General features: G+C 46.4%; 1 long non-coding RNA gene and 1 pseudogene across 2 annotated transcripts; one reads left to right on the top strand and one right to left on the bottom strand.

Annotated features, from left to right (window-relative positions):
• Positions 1 to 6,572: 6,572 nt before the first annotated feature.
• LOC146187644 (uncharacterized) lies at positions 6,573 to 7,654 on the bottom strand. Of its 2 annotated transcripts, none has more exons than XR_014707140.1 (4): positions 7,601 to 7,654; positions 6,845 to 6,898; positions 6,692 to 6,757; positions 6,573 to 6,615 (listed from the first exon to the last, which is right to left on the bottom strand). It is a non-coding gene; the product is annotated as an uncharacterized LOC146187644 (long non-coding RNA). The 2 variants fall into 2 exon arrangements; XR_014707139.1 differs by lacking the exon at positions 7,601 to 7,654 and adding an exon at positions 7,182 to 7,254.
• A 65-nt stretch (positions 7,655 to 7,719) lies between these two features.
• LOC146187643 (uncharacterized) lies at positions 7,720 to 15,915 on the top strand (annotated as a pseudogene).
• Positions 15,916 to 17,004: the final 1,089 nt, after the last annotated feature.

Raw genomic sequence — 17,004 nt, 5'->3', positions numbered from 1 at the left:
AACCACCATAACCGAAGCTGAACTCCTCGACGGGAGCTGAAAAATGCTTTCTCTGCAGAAGAAATTTGGACGCAAGCCGAAGAGTTCAGGAGGGACGCCATTGCCGCCGCGTTCCTCTCTGCCAGCGACGCAGCGAGCCTCAAATACAGGGGCTGACCCAACTAATGGAAAGGATGCGACATCCAACAACGCCAGCAAAGCAAAGCCCCGACCGCCGCCCAAGACGAGGAAGGGCCCTATACCACGGCTGCCAGCTGGGGAGTACAAGATTGTGTTCCGTCCCCGCTGCCCAGTCAAGCTCACGGATTTTGGAGTGGATCTGCTACTGCACGCGGTCTTCACTGCACAGAAGATTCCGGGACCTGTGGCGGCAGAAAACGACCACCTGCGGATCCACCCGGAGAACAACACCTTCACCGAGAGCACGCCGGACGAGACGCGTGCCCGAACCTACGCAGAGCTTAAGAGCATTAGCGTCGGAGAAAAGGCGTACGAGATGAACGCGTACGTTCCACCACCGGACGACTCAAGGCGAGGAATCGTCTTTATTGCTTACAGCTATGAAACGGACGAGAGAGATTTATGCCGAGTTCCGGAAACGCAACCCCAACCTCAATGTGGTCGGCGGACGCCGGCTGGGCAAATCAAGACACATGATCATCACTATAGCAGGAACGGAGCTACCCGAGTGGATTCGTTACATGGTGTGTGACCTTCGACTTTTTCCGTTTCACGACCGTGTGGAGGCATGCTATAACTCTCGGAAGACGGGGCATAGGACAGATGTATGCCGGCTTCCTCGCCGTAATCTGTGTCGTCATTGTGGCGCAGAGCATTCACCGCCCCAGGAAGGAGGCCAGCATACATGCACTCCTAAGTGCATCATATGCACTGGGGGCCACAATGCTGGTAGCAGAAACTGCAAGTACCGCTTTATTAAGCGCACGTATGGCAGCAGCGCCGACACCGGCAAGCAAAGGATCAGCGCTATCACCGGGAAGCAAGGCAAGGATGGTCGAGCAGAAGAGCGAGGCAGGGCCAGATCCCGGAACCATCACCAACAACAGAACGGGTACAGGGGCCGTTCATCCTCCTTCCCTCCCCTGGTTAACGATCATGGACGGTCTTCGTCAGGGAACCACAAGACTTGGAGGAAGAGGAGTTCCAGCCGGGAGAGAAGCCCATCCGTTGGACGCAAGTCCGTCGATTGGAAACAGGACCAGGAAATAGAAGCCCTTCGTAAATAGGTGAGGGAGATGTCTAATACCATACTAGATCTGCAGTCCCAGATTAAGGAACTCAGCAAGGCAAAGCAAAAAGCGAGCGAGAAAGCGGTGGCATGCGCGCCAGCAGTTATACCAGATCCGATAACGAACGCAGCCCACCCGATGGGAACGCAGAGCAGCGCCACGGGTGCTGCTGCTGGTGAAACGCAAAACCAAAACGCAATGGATACCGACACGGCGAACACACTAAAAAGGCAGGCCCCTCCCGAGAACAAGGAGGATGTTAACCAGAACGAGCCGAAGAAGAGGCAGGTACCCTCAGTGGAGGGCAGGTCCACTTTGGAGGCTAGGTCAGGCCTCTTAACGTAGCTGAAGGAGCGTATGGATGCTCAGGATGCTAGGATCACCACCCTCGAAAATCGAATGGAGGTTAGGATCACCGCCCTAAAAACCGAAATGGAGCAGTTGTGTACATGGACGGAAGATTCGATGAGCTCACGCCGCTCATATGTCAGAAATTAGGAATTCAAAATGGCGCGCATCAATAAACGCGAAAAAATCAGTGTGGCATTGGAACTGCAGGGGGTTCGGAAGGAAGAAGGGACACCTGCACCTTCACATACAAAGTGTCGAGGCGAAGCCCGATATAATAGCACTTCAGGAAAATAGGGGATTAGTTTCACTAACCGACTATAAGGCACATCATCAGGCGTGGTGGAGAAGCGCGATTTGCTCACCGCAATCCTAGTTCATAGGAATATCACAACGATCCAGCATGAGATAGATGAAGCTAAGGCTGTTGTTGTAAGGTAAGCAAGGTAAACAAGCGATTCTTCCTCGGGAACACTAAGTGTTAGAATTTCTTCAGGAAAAGAAACTGGGTCAGCATCAATACTACTGTTTCCCTCTCCAGTTGCGGTGTTCAAACCAGTGAGGAAAAATCCAGAGTCATGACTGTAGCTTCCATCTTTGCTTGGCCTTAAAACCTGGGCCACAGTTGCTGCTCGAAGTGCACAGTGAAACTCTAATGGTCTTGGCACTGGATTTTTGGCACGCAATGTGAAAGTTTTCCAGAGCATCTTGCTCAAACCGGCTGAGCAGCACAAAGGTGAAGCCCTTGGTGTTGAGGTAATAGTCTTGTAATTTCAAGGAAACAGTCGTAACCAAAATAATGCCTGTCTGAACTGGCTTCCAAGACTGCTTGGTAGTACTGCCGATACCGAGATGTTCGAAGAGATAAATAACATCTTCAAGAAATGCCACTGCATCACTGTACTTTTCCTCATCCAATCTACTAACAGCAAGCTTTGTTGTGCGTGAAGTTAAAATTTTGAACCATTTAAACACAGTTTCAAAAACCAGGCCGTTGTTAGTGCATCGCTTTCTATGTCCCCCCTTTGAATGAGGAACCGTAGAGCTGCTTCTGTGTCATGGTTAAATAAAGAAAAGGCTAGCCCAACTTTCATTTTCTCAAAATGCCCCGGATCAAGGCAAGCTTCCTTGAGGTGGGGAACAATATTTAGTTGTAGCTTGGAATCAATTTCAACAAGCTTCTAAATGTGTTCAATATGAACTTCATTGCATGGCAAGTCATGTTTATCAACTATATCGTTTGGCAGGATGATGCACTGGCCACGTATAAGATGGTTGCGTAAGTTCTTCAGTAAGTGAGCAATGTCTGCCATAAAATATAGCTGCCGGCTTGGTTCATAGGGGTGAGGAAATGAAATCCTATACTTTGAATGCTTGCCCACAAGAATGCCAAATGACCTCCATAAGCTCTGATTCCCACCTCCCATGTCACTGACAATGGCGTCAACCTTAATGCCAATTTTTTCACATTCTTGCAGGATACGAATGATAAGATCTTTTGTGCCATCACTACTGAAAGAATTTCCAGTAAAATGGTATGCAACAGTCTATTTCCAACGGTTTGTAACACCCCCTAGCATGAAAACGAGGCCGTGAGTAGCCAGTGCGTCCTCTGGCAAGCTGCCGTCTGCTAGAGGGAGAGTTGGCTTACCAATCACTGTTCCAGTTGATTGGTCATAGGCAAGCCCTGGTGTCAGCTGCATCTCATCTAGCATGAGAACAGCATGCCGCTCGGAGTCATCCATCTGGCTAACCTACCAAAAGCAAAGTGATGACATCGACAGTACTGGAATCTTGGACAAATGTTATATTAATCCATAAGAAATGCGTGTTATGAACTTCAAGATATTGGAGATTGATCAGCTTATTATCCATTGTTTACAGGATTTTTACTAAGGTGATCACTAACCTAAGAAGTGCAACCTTAAACATTCAGTCAGAAGACTAGCCTACGTGATAATAGACCACATTCCCACCATTAATAAAGTGATAGAGAAATACACAGAATGTAACCAGCCACTATTCCACCCTTCATTGATTACCAGAAAAGCATGACTCAGTTGAAACCTGTGCAGCCATGCAGGCATTGTGCATCCACGGTGCAGAGGCATACATAAAGATACCTTAGAATATCTATAGCGGTGCCACAGCAAACACAGCCCTTCACAAGGATTAAAACAGCAGTCTAGAGGGGTATCGCTCAAGGATACACTATATTTACAGTACTATTCGTGACAGGTTTAGAGAAGGTGTTCAGAGAACTGTATTGGGAAGAGTTTGGGACCAAAGCTAATAGCGTGCCATTAAATATTTGCGGTGACACTGCCTTACTCAATAAATAAGTAACTCAGGTGCAGAATTAATCTGAAGATGAAGTCTAAAGACAGCAAGGAAGTGACTGGCAGTGCTTGTCCCATTCACTTTGATAGCAAGGGAACGTAGTATTTCATGCTGTATGCCAGGAGAAAACTTTATATGCTCGAGGTGGCGCTGCAATGTCCGTTCGGTGGGCAACGGCATACCAAGCTTCCGGACAACATTGTAGCCTCGGCCTGCAAATGAGACGCACCTTGAGAGCCTTCTCTATCGTGCTTTTTGACCATGGTATCCCCTTGATGGTGGGCCTCTCCAAGCACCGTAGCTGAACGGGTGCCAAGAAGTGCTGTACCTGCCTTCGTAGGGCGTTTTTCTGCTCGACTGCCTTATTTTTTTGTTTTTGTGCGTCCGCCACCCGACGACGAGCCTGTTCCAGCTGACCCTCCAGTTGCCTTATCTTCATCTGTAGCGCAGCCGCATCTTGTGGGTGTCTAATTAGATCCCTCCGCGTCCGGCGTTCGCATGCAGCCCAAAAGTGGGTCTCTGCGTATCCCGACGCCGTGCGGAGAGGGAGACCCACCGCAGAGTTCGAGCACCAAGCTGAAAGGGGTCCGGTCTGCTCTCGCCGCGCTAGGGCCCTCTCACACCGAGGGAATCAGCGACACTCACGACACAGACATTTAATCGCCGAGGGCTACGGTACAAAAACACTGTGCGGTAATACACCCCTAAGTAACTCTTCCTAGGCGTCCACCTGCTCGAAACGGACCACAGCAGCAGCGCACCCCGACAACGGTTGGAGAATGCAGACTGGTGCGGCGGGAAAAACCCCGTCGCCGGGCCTTTCAGCAGCGGAGGCCACACGGCAGATATGAGGGAAGGAACCCGCCCGACAAGGCCCGCGAATGCCCGTCGGCACAGGCCTTTGGAACAGCGGAAATGGTCGCTCACGTACCTTGTCGTTGCGGCTGGCCCCCGTTACCCGTGACCCGCGTTCGTCGCCTCCGCATCCGAACTCCCCCGCGCCCCTCAACCCCGGCCTCCAGGACGCAACCCCGTGACTACGTCACGTTCATGGTGCCCAATGAGAGGGCCGGCACAGAGCGGCACCCCGGAGAGCGCACCGGGCAGCCGCGTATAGACAAAGTACTGCCGCGCCTCACGGAAGAGGGTTCGCGTGTGTCGCAGGGACAGCACAGGCTGCGCCTGCAGACGCCGCGTAATCCCACAATATTCAGCTGACAGAGTCTGGGTGGTTGAGCAGTCCCCTATTAACAATACAGTGTAATGAAAGCACTAAGTAAAACCACACTGTTGATGCCTCAATTATTGCAAAATTTCAGTAGTGCTGTTTACCACTCACAGCATTGTATCCCTCTTCTTCATGACCAGCAGTTGCACTAGAGCGTGAATAGTGTCTACAAGACAAGGAAAGTGACAGAAATTGTGAAACAAGGCAGAAGTGTCAGTGGTGGGTATCACTCACAGTCAATAGGAGAGCAAGCTTCTAAGGGAGGCTCCTCAGTTACACCACTCACAAGCACAGAAGAACCTGCACAAAAGTCAGCAATCAGTGAGCAAGTGACAAAGGGGTGATTCCACGAGAGATCAAATGGCCTGACATTTCAGTATTATTAAAAACCCATGAAAGTATTAATAAACATTTTCAAATTATGCAAGTGCCATCAATGCCACCGAAATGAAACCAAGGAGAGTTGGAAAACTTAGCCCACCACTATCTATATGCCCTGTTATCGCTTTTCCATATCTTCATCAAACACTTGTCTATGAATCCTTTCAGTCAGCTTTCCATAGTACCCAAAATAAAGTTAAATAAATTAAGTTGCACTCATTACATTACGCACATGCTTTCACACTATGCGCACAGAAAGAATGGGACGTCTTATCTAAAGAAAATTCCACAGATTCTGAAGAACCAAATTTTAGCAGCATATGTGCTCACGTGTCATTGTACCTGTCCTTGTTTTCGTAATTTGAAATTCTTTTTTTTTCTATTTGCGTTTTTGTTATAAGGTGACATATTTGGTTTGTTTCCATTTTATTTGTAACAAGTATTGCTTCTCATCTTTGCATTGAATATCTATACCTCTTTTGAGTGTAATACAGGTTCTTATGCAGCACCATTATTTGTGTTCCTCCTATCCATGCAATATACCACAATAATCTGGTTAAATTAATTTCTTTTTTAAATAAACAGCAACCAATTAGAAATTTACTGTCTGTATTTTTCCAGGAACACTGTGGCTGTGAGTGACTCAGGGGATGGTGCTCGCACTAAAGACAAAAAGCAAACCACAAAAGTTGGCCCTGAAATGTGTAGTATGATACCGCTCAATAAGGTGCAACTCACAGGAGCTCACATATGAGCCTGGCATCAATTGCTGAGGGCAGGCAGTAGCAAATCATGCACAAGGAAAAGAGTTCATAAGACTGAAAACCTAAAAGTCCGAAACTTTACTATGAAAAGCCTCTCTAAACCGCCACTTTGCTTATCCTGCCAGGAACATTGCGGCTCAGAGTATTCTTGAGTAGGTTGGGAAGCTGCAGGAGAAAGGCAGCAGCATACTGTGACAGCAAACTGTACTTCGGCTTAGGCATAGATATTAAGCAAAACAGTACTTACAGGTATCTTGACATGCTGCTTGTATGGGCCCTTCAACATTTTATTGTGGCTCGACAGCTGAAAATAAGAAAAATGATGAACATAGATACACCAAAGAATGCACAGGGAATGCTGACTGGTGGACATCACTCACAGTCAACATGTGTGGAAGCTGCTAACAACATGTCGAGTCCACTTGTATGTGGCAGAGCATGTGAGCCTGTGCAAAAGGAGTCCGTGAATGCATTGAGGGAAAAATAAGCAAAACAGAAAAATTGGCGCTGGCTGCAATCATTATGGCCATTACCTTTTTCTGATGTGTATTCCTCCATGCACTCAGACAGGTCAGAAGGGGATGCACCTTCAGAAATACAAATAACAGACAGTGAAAATAAATCCATGCAGTTATGGCTAATAAAGGTGCACTCAACAATATGCCACTTAGAATTGTTGTGGGAGTCAAAGTTGGAGGCTACTGCAGAGCCTACACAGAAGTGATGGGAAGAATTCATTGCCACACAAAAGAGGAAAGTAGGGAAATTGTGATACACGGCTGCTAATATCCTTCTAACTTCATATCAGTATTATCAAAACCCACAAAAGGAAAATAAATAAATTGAAATTTAAATTGCAATTTCTCTTACACTGCCAGGAGCACTGCGGCTCAGCGTGTTCCTGGGTAGGTTGAGAAGTTGCAAGAGAAGGGCATCAGAACAGTTAAAATGAGGTGCGAGCTGCAGGCAAGCTTAAGGTATTATGCCAGACAGTACTCAGGCATGTTGTGGTCGGTAATCTGCATGTGCCCCTCATCCCTATCTGGTGGCTGAGGAGCTGTGAATACAGAACAAAAATGGAAAAGCTAATTACATCACATAATGCCTAGGTAAAATATAGTGGTGGATGTCGGTCACAGTTAACATGCATTGAAGTTGCCAGCAACATGTCAAGCCTACCTGATCATGACAGAGCGTGTGAGCCTGCGAAAAGGAGTCGGTAAATGCAATGAGAGAAAAATGAGCAAAACTGAGAAATGGGCACTAGATCTAAACATTAATAGCATTACCTTCTGATGTACATTCCTCTTGGCCCTTGGGATTGTTAGGAGCTGCACCTTCAGGAATGAAATAGAAAATAATGATGATGTAGCCATATATGCTCCAGAATAAGACCTGACAAATAACTATGGGTGATGTGGGGTAACATAAAAAATAAGAAGTGTTGGCTAGCCATATAAAATGTGGAACTCCCAATAAATGAGTCAGCTTCACCTTTACGCATTATTTCATCTTGGTACTACATTATTACAGCAGATTTCAATTCACAGTGACCATAGCTTACTATCAAAAGTTCCAAATACTGTCGCAATTTTTATTTTGTCAGTGGCCAAAAAGATAGCACCATTCTATCTTTGCAAGAACATCCCTACTGAAAATGGTCAGTTTTTTTTTTCTATAGAGCGTAGTTGCGCTTCGCTCTTACGTTTGGCTGGAGGCTTCCTAGGCAGGGGCTGCTTTTGGTGCGCAAAGATGCTCGGTACACCATCGCGCTTCAACTTTTTAACACCAAATTTCTGAAAGACCAGGGGGTCAAACTGGTCGCTAGTGAAGTGATCCTAAATAAAATGAAAAGCAATTATGCGACCATGAAAAAATCATTTGGGTGTTGTGTTGCGCATAAGTTGCTCGAACACACCGCTGACACGTGCACAAGTGGACTTTTTTTTTTTTACAAGCTTACTTTTTACTTACGCTTTATCTAGCTAGTAGTGGTAATAAGCCGCGTGCGGGCGGCTAGAGAAAGCGGTTTTTGCAGTTGCGGCAATCGGTAGTGCTAACAGAGCCAGCAATCAACAAGGCAGCGCGGCGCCGATCGACTATTAAGCGTCAAGGGGAAGCTAGAATGCAGAAGTGATGTCACGAAATATGTGACAGGAAAAACGCGACCCACTTACGATCGGCATTATCACGCATACCCACAGCTACTGGTCAAATTTCGAGCAGTCGCAAGGAAAAAAAAAAAAAAAGCCAATGCGCGCGCGCGCGCTGTAGCGCCGATACGCATCCACCAGCGGTGCCTTGACGATGCGTATCGGCGCTATAGTTCTCTTTTTGTCTTCTTCTGTAAAGATAGAATATATATATATATATATATATATATATATATATATATATATATATATATCTATATATATATATATACACGCACGCACGCGCGCGAATGCTGCGGCAGAATGTAACGTGCGCGCTTCACCATGTTATAGCGCAGTTTGATCTGCGCTTCGCAAGTATACATTATTTAATGCTTTGCAGGCTTAATGCGCTCGAACTTAAGGAACGTCATTCTACAGTTAAACTTGTGCCTTGCGTCACTTAAACGTTTGCGTGCGTGAAATCATGATTCGCTCAACGCAAGCGCCCTTATATCGAGCTTACTGTGGCCATACGCTCGATCGCGAACAAAAAACCACTGCACAGCGTGGCTTGAAATAAAGGAAAACTCACCAACTATTGAAAGGACGTCCCTTACCTCGCAAAGTCTGGTTGATGGCGTTGCTTTAAAATTCGCCCTGCCAATCCTGTGCAGCTAAACTTTCCTCCGTCCCGCGTCGTTTTTCGATGATGGAATCGCGAAGAACCGCTTTCCACCGTCGTGATGGTTCTTGCACCCGAAGGCGCAGCAGCGCGTCATGCCGCACAGATAGACGGCTTGAAGTTAAGCGAGCGACACACGTTCCGAGCAAAACAAAAGCCGCTGTTCTTCACAGGAAGTAAAAGCGCAGTGTCCGCACGTCTCCTGCCGAGCCTACGGCGCACGGTTGGAGCGGGCACTATGGCGTCTGCCGCCGCGAACAGCGCGGGGTTTAAAGGACTTTTGCGCGTGAAACCATTGACCAATGGGAAGAGGCGACGGGAGCGGGAGAGCGGGAGGCGGCGTTCTGCAAAGGTTGTGTTACTTTAAAAATTTCCAGGGGTTTTACGGCGATGGATGGATGGATGGATGGAATATAGGAGCGTCCCCTTTGAAACGGGGTGGTAGCAGTAGCTATCATGCTCATTTTTCTCCATATATCTTAATTATTGATTTAGAATGGTTAACTAAACCATCATTCTATTTATTAAATTTTTGTTCCTACATTACTAACATTATGTGACTTCTCTGCTTTTAAGCCACCAATCTTCCAGTCGTTTTTTGCTAGTTTCCACTGCCGGTTTATTCACCCGGCCATTGGTATCTCTAAACCCCAGAGCTTCAGGAACAGTGATTGCGCCTGCATCAACTTCCGGATGGATACCATTACATTCGAGTATAATATGGTCAATTGTTTCACTGGAGTTTCCACATATAGCACATGCGTCATCTCCATTGTTAAATTTCTTTTTGTAGCTGCGTGTTCTAAGGCACCCTGATCTAGCTTCAAAAAGCAGGGCACTGCCTCTTGAGTTATCAAAGAAATCTTCCTTCCTGATCTGTATTTTCCACTTACGGTATGATTCCACACTCTGTTTCCTTTCCATCGAATTTATAAAATTTCCACCTTCTGTGTTTTTCACCTGTTGCTTAATGCTCTTTATTTCTCCGTCCTTGTGACTAGCATACTTACTAGTTAGTTTCCTAGTTCGTTTTCTCCATTGTGAGTCCACGCTTTTTAAGTACAGGTATTTAAATACTTTAGCTGCCCATCTGTTACTGTCCAATTTCCTCAGGCGTTTCTCATATAATATTTTACTCTGAGCTTCCCGTACTTCGAAAGATGCCCAGCCCATATCTCCCTGTACCGCCTCATTTGTGGCTTTGCCGTGGGCACCTAGTGCTTATCGTCCAACGGATCTCTGATTTGTTTCTAACGTCGACTGTACCTCTGATTTTAGGCACAAAACCGCATTTCCGAAAGTAAGTCCTGGCACCTTAATTCCTTTCCAAATACCCCTCAAAACCTCATACCTATTGTATCCCCACAATGCCTTATGCTTCATTATCCCGGCATTCCTTCGCCCTTTGGCCTTAAGTGATTGCTCATGCTTTCCAATGTATGCCAATCCTTCGTTTACCCATACCCCTAGATATTTATATTCAGCTACTCTAGGTATTTCATGGCCTTGTATTTTAAGACCCTGATGAGTTGAGCCGTTGAAAATCATCAGACCCGACTTAACTACTCTGAAACTGAAGCCTAGAGCATCCCCTTCGTCTCCGCAATACATAACTAGAGTTTGCAATTCTTCCAGACTCTCAGCTAGCAGCACAATATCGTCTGCATACATCAAACCGGGGAGGCGCTGCTCTACCGCATTTCCACCTAATCTATAAGACAGGTTAAAACCTAGGTTACTGTCTTGTATCCTCCGTTCCAGGTTTATCATATAAAGCATGAATAGCACCGGTGATAGAGGACAGCCTTGTCTTAATCCTTGGCATACTTTGACATCCTCCGTACTTCTTATCCCTTCCCACGTAATTTCTACTTTGTTATCCCGGTATATTTGCTGTAGGAACTCTATTATCTCATAACCGATACCTTCTTCTTTTAATATGTTCCACAGGAGTTCCCTGCTTACGTTGTCGTACGCCCCATTTATGTCCAGGCCAAATACAAAGGTCTATTTTCCACTCTAGATATTTCGATGCATTGGGTAAGCACGAAAGGCTATCATCTAAGCGCCTACCATTTCTAAAGCCGTTCTGAAGTTCTCCGAGTATCTTGTTACTTTCTACCCATGCTTGCACCTTTAATTTCACCGCCTGCATGGCTAACCTGTACATAACAGATGTTATAGTAATCGGCCTGTAGGATTTATGCATCCTGTCTCCTTTCCCTTTATAAATCAAATTCATTTTACTCTGCCGCCAGCTGTCCGGAATTTGCTTATTCGTTATGACTGTTTCCAGAGCTTTTAACAACGTTTCCTTACTTTTTGGACCGAGTTCATTAATCAGCTTGATCGGAATTCCATCTATTCCTGTAGATGTGTTTTACGCCGGACCGCTGCGGCAGCTCCACCATGCGGCCGCGGACGCCGTTCTCCTCCTGCGCAGTTTCAAACCATTGAAATGCGGAGTACTCCGAGGCATGCTTTCGTATAAAAAATGGAAAATAATAAATTTGACAAATATAGAAGACGTAAAAATATTTCTTACAATGTAGAAATCTTCGTTCGCATTGTTTTTAAATTGTACAATTTATAAAAGTTACATTTGTGGACTTTTCTTGTAAACTCTTGAAAGCAATCATTTTAGCAAGGCCATCGTCATTGCTATAGACATCACCATTGTCCTGTTCGCACATTTGCTACATGTGCGTTACCTGCTGTTCTTTCGTCGTTCTTTGTCATTTGCTGAAGCTTCGTTGCCGGCTGCGAATACGCATAGGGCAATCCTGGGAAAGGTTTGTGAAAGTGATATGTGCGTGTGAGAGTTCCTGAGCCATTTGTAAAAATTCCAGGACACTGTTGTGTTCCCGGCTGCCGCGGGAATTACGACGGAGAGAAGACTGTACGTGTCTTCACTTTCCCAGCTGATCCTGACAGAAGGAGGCGGTGGTTGAAAGCCATTCCACGTGCTGATTTTGAACCCGGAAAGCGCTCAGTGGCAAGTCGAAATAGCGTGATATTTATTCCGCGACGTTGCTATGTTGACATATTGCACTACGCTAGTCAGTATTGAATTTGCTGTTTCACTCATGGAATTGACCGTCTTAAATATGCTGAACTTATTTGCGTTTGGCTTTAGAGGTCTGCGAACGGCACTTCTGAGAGTCAGACATTCTGACTACTTCTAGGTATGTGGACTCAAAAACGGGCAATGTCGTCGAGGCAAAATTGAAGATCGCACGTCTTAGCTCCGACGCCGTTCCCAGTGTATTCCCGAACTGTCCCGCGTACCTCTTTCCGTGCCCGCCACTACGTCCTGAGAGACACCCGCTGAAAAGAGGATGCGCCTTGAAGCAGCTTCTTTACGAGACGCCATCGCCATGTCACTCGAGACACACCAGGAGGAAGAAGCAAAGAACAAGATTGACACTTTCCAGGCTCTACTGGAGTGCCTTCCTCAAATCAAGCTTTCTAATTTTTGGAATATTATTTCTCGGTCTGCCTGCGTCTTTTTTCTCAATCTTGCTCTTGATGACGCCCCTCGTGTTAATGCAACACCACCTAGACTAGAAAAGTCTAGGTGGTGTTGGTTAATGCCGCTTAACCAGCTCCGCCGCCGAGGAAGCGCGCGGTCCTGCCGCTGCTTGTAGCACCCTCCCTCTTCCTCCGTGGCGGCAACCGCGCTTGTTCTCCGATTGCTACGCGTGCTCCTAGCGCCACCGTTCGCCGCTGCGAGTACCTCCCCTCTCTTCTCGCGAGGCAACGACGGTGTTCTCCGGTTGCCGAAGCGTCAGCTCTGCAACACCGGATCACGGTGCGTGCATGCCAAGCCGAAATAGCCACGTTGACTTCACTCGCTAGCGGCGTCAGCGGCATCAGTCAGTCGCTGCTATCTGTTCGTCGCGCAACGTTCTTATGGGTCCACGCACTGCCTTCTGATAACTTAGTTGCTCTGTTCGCTCCTCCTCCAATGACACCGCTGTGCGGCGGCAATCAGGCGGCGAATATCGATACGTGCACCGCCAGAGCCTAGAAGTTGTAATTGTACATAGCTGTCTTGTTCGAATTTTTTGCCTAAATCTATTGAAATGCTGAAATGGCGCATGAGCTGCACTCAAATTTCGCATTAGGCCGTAACGTAATCGTCGGCAATTTTTTTCTTCCCCCTACTCACGTAGGGCTACAACAGAAATAGAAACGTGCTATCCGCAAGAACTTAGTGGCTTCGCATTTGATTCCCCTAACGTACGTTTAGCTAAGACATAGTTGTCGCCCGACACCATGTTTTCTAAGTGAAGAAGGAACCTGCATCTCTGTAGCTTGAAATGCCTAAAGGTAACTTGGGCTTGAATCAGCCGGTACCCGGCTTCGTTACTTTGCGACTCGCGATTATAGTCAACCTGACTTTCGCTGGCCTTATCCAGTTGCGGCAAAGGTTCTGGCCTGAGATCTGTCTTCACCTGAATTAGGCGCGTTGCCTTCACCATCGTCTTTGCTGTGGCATCAGTGCCGTACACAGTTTGCATTGTCTGTGAGGCGGCCATACTAATGAAATAAAGGAAACAATCTGCTTGTCGCCAACGGCGGGCTGCAAGTTTGGAAAATTACACCTGTGAGCATTCGAGTCAACGCCGTACGAATGCTAGATTCCCGACTGTGCTACAGCTGTAGGTGAAGAATCTTTTCCGGTGCATATACTTGCGTGCATAGTTTCGTGTCTCACAACCAGATCGAGGAACCCTTAACGTGTATGTTTACTAAGCTGGAGCTCTCTGGCACGGCATGGTAGTGCACCGTCCCCGCGAATCCAGGATCTGTCAGCCTCCGCGGAAGCACGCCTGCATGTGCATCACCGCTGTAGCCACACCGCTTCAGGAGGGAAAGTATTTGGTTTGCCTTAGCTAATAGGGAGGCATGCAAACGTTTAAAGAGAGAACAGAGAACAGAGAACAGGTTATGGTTCTGTTTACGAATGTGCGGAGTGACATCGGAACTGCTATGGATGTCGTTGTCGGCTTCATTTGCACAGACGCTTCCCTTTGCGTCTCTCATAGCCTGAGTCGCTTTGGGATGGTAAACTCTAGAAACTAAACCAGAAGTTTCTCTTTAAGGGACGAAGTGAGAGACGACCACCTTCGCCGCTCCGCCTCATCGCTTAGCTCCGTTTTCGCGCACGTAGAGCGGAGCCTATATTTGGAGTGATCGAAGTTCGAGAAATTGCTTCAACATTGTTCCAGATTGTTGTAGTTTTTTCTAGACTTGTCTCGAAGGTGCCCTGTCAACTTTCATCCTCATCGTCTGTCCATCTAACATCTTGCTTCCCACGAAGATCAGTTTTAGGGCCTGTTTTATTTCTCGTTTATATTGACGAGGTCGTTGAGATTACTAAACACATCAGTTAAATTCCGTTTCTATGCAGGTGACCGGGTCCTGTATTCAAATATTAATAAAGTATGCACACCTTTAGCTTGGCGCATGAAAGCCTCAGTTGCTTATGAGCCATTAAACCGAACACAACCAAACACAATAGCACATGGAACCCGCACACTCTTAACAAAGTGTTCTTTTTTCTTCTGTGATTGGAGTAATACTTTACAAATAGAGATACGTTTTAGCAAAACAGTGTCCATTACTTTTATTAATAGAAAACTTCCTTTCCGTTTTTTTTTTGCTAACGATAAACATCCATTAGTAGAACACGTAAAATAATTCAAATATCTCGGTGTAACTTTTTGTTATAATCCGAAACGATCGGGACCCGTAAATCTAACATGCTCCAAAACACTCAAGAAACATACGTAGACTAAAAGTTGCAACCAAAAACTGCCAGCTGACAGCATACAAATGATTAATAAGGCCTGCGCTTGAACATACTTCGGCAGTATGGTTGGCGTACTTTGTTAAAGATATTGGTAAGCTTGAAAACATCCAAAAAGCGATAAGTTTATATATCAGAGGTATAACGCCACTTCTCACTCTCTTCTTATGCTCGCATTTATAACTTCACGCACTTCAAAACAGATGCATGTGTGAACGCATTATTGTTCTTCGCAACATCATTAACAACAAATTTTTGTTGACGCCCTCTTTTTCTTCTCTATTTCTTCCGCCCGAGTCAATCACAGTTTATACCGTTTTTTTTATTGCTTTAAGCTCTCTTTCCTTTTACAGTCAAACTGTGAAATAAACTAGATTCTTCGTTGCGTCAACTGCCTGGAGAGCAGTTTGTGCGAGAGTGCGAGAGAGTGCAGATACTGCAGTGATTTCGGAAAATTTTTCAACGAATCTAATGCGACAGCGCCCCTACCGTTAACTAACGTGCAAACGACCGAGTGGACGAATGAGATAAGCAAGGAAACAAATGTGCGGACAAGTTACGTGTACGAAAACCGAAACAAATGTTACCGCTATTTGAGTTTTTTTTGCCTCAAGCGAGCACAACAGCCATGAATTTTTGCACGAACGATTGCACGATCATCAAAACGCGTAACCAATTGCGCCCGCCATGCCCCGTTAATAATGGCGGCAACGAGTCGGGCACCGGAGCTGCCACTTTGCACCATCGTGGCAAGAAATCCCGACCGAAAGAGGTGGAGCAGTCAAGAACGGCGACGGCCAGAAGCGACTTGAATCAGCCATGAGAAAGGAGTCGGAAAAGAACGCGGCGATGTTCGGCTGGTCATCAACAGCGGTCAACGAGCGGACCATCGGAAACAAAAAAAGCTCAAGTGGCTTCACACGGGTGGCTTCCCCTCAAGGCGGCCACGGGGGCATTCCCCGTCATGGGTAGCCAAGCGATGGGATTAAAAGATCCCTTCGGTCTACGTTGGCCCCTCCTATTGCCGACGGCGCACCTCAGCACCTTTGGCGAGCGCCACCAAGTCCAAAAATTTCCGGAGGGCGTGTCACCAGGAGTGAGAGTGCGTGTAAGTGCTCAATAAGGCATTGATAAAGACACTTCCTGGATTACAGGCCTGCCTTTCACCAAGGGAGACTACGGAAGACAAAGGCTATAAAACTATGAGTGTGTCCGCGCATTGGTGTTCTTGTTCCTTGTTCTTATTCTGTTTCTTGTTCTTGTTCTCGTTCTTGGTTCTTTTCTCATGCATCAAAGATGTAAATAAACCCAGTTTTCATTGTCCTTCACCTCCGTACCACCTTCGCTCGCCAGCACTTCTTACCTGGGGGGAGCATGCGTCGATGCGGCCGAGGATCCGTCAAGCGGCACCCGGACCCCAAATCTAATAGCCCCCTTTAGACATCTTCTCAGGGTTGTATACATGCAAGTAATGACGAAGCGAGTAGACACGCTGCCTAGCTTACCGATTAGGCTGCCGCCGCCGGCGCTTCTGTCAACATAACAAGCCTTTGGTGTACAAAATCTTGACCTATTCCGACGGCGCAAAAGTAAGGAACTGGTTAGGTAAAAAAATGTATACGTTTTAAAATAATTTAAACGAACGAGGCACTGTGCATTGTCTGCACGCGCAGCAACCACCACCCTTCATCTTTTATCGCCGTAACCACGACCGAAAATTTCAGTGCGCCATTGCAATACGGTGACATGTTCACAATCGTATTTTATAAGAACCTGTAAATAATGTAATTCCTTACCGCATTTTTAACTAGCATCAATCATCATACTCTCTTTGAAAAGGTATTTACAACGCTGAACAATGTGTTTGTGTTCATTAAATGATTCATTATGTTCCTTTGGTGCCCCACATCTCATTATTGTTCATCAAACGCAAGTGGTTGTTTGCAGTATTCTTCTTTACAAGCTTGGAATGAGCTGACTGGTGGCTTAAAAACTCTTTTTGTGAGTGAGGCTGATACCTCAAGCACGCTTGGTTTTCGCGGACAACAATACAAATATCCA

The sequence above is a fragment of the Amblyomma maculatum genome, chromosome 5 (assembly GCF_055883805.1).
Source record: "Amblyomma maculatum isolate TAMU_Amacu chromosome 5, ASM5588380v1, whole genome shotgun sequence".
NCBI classification, from domain to species: Eukaryota; Metazoa; Arthropoda; class Arachnida; order Ixodida; family Ixodidae; genus Amblyomma; species Amblyomma maculatum.
This window is presented reverse-complemented; position numbering and strand designations above follow the sequence as displayed.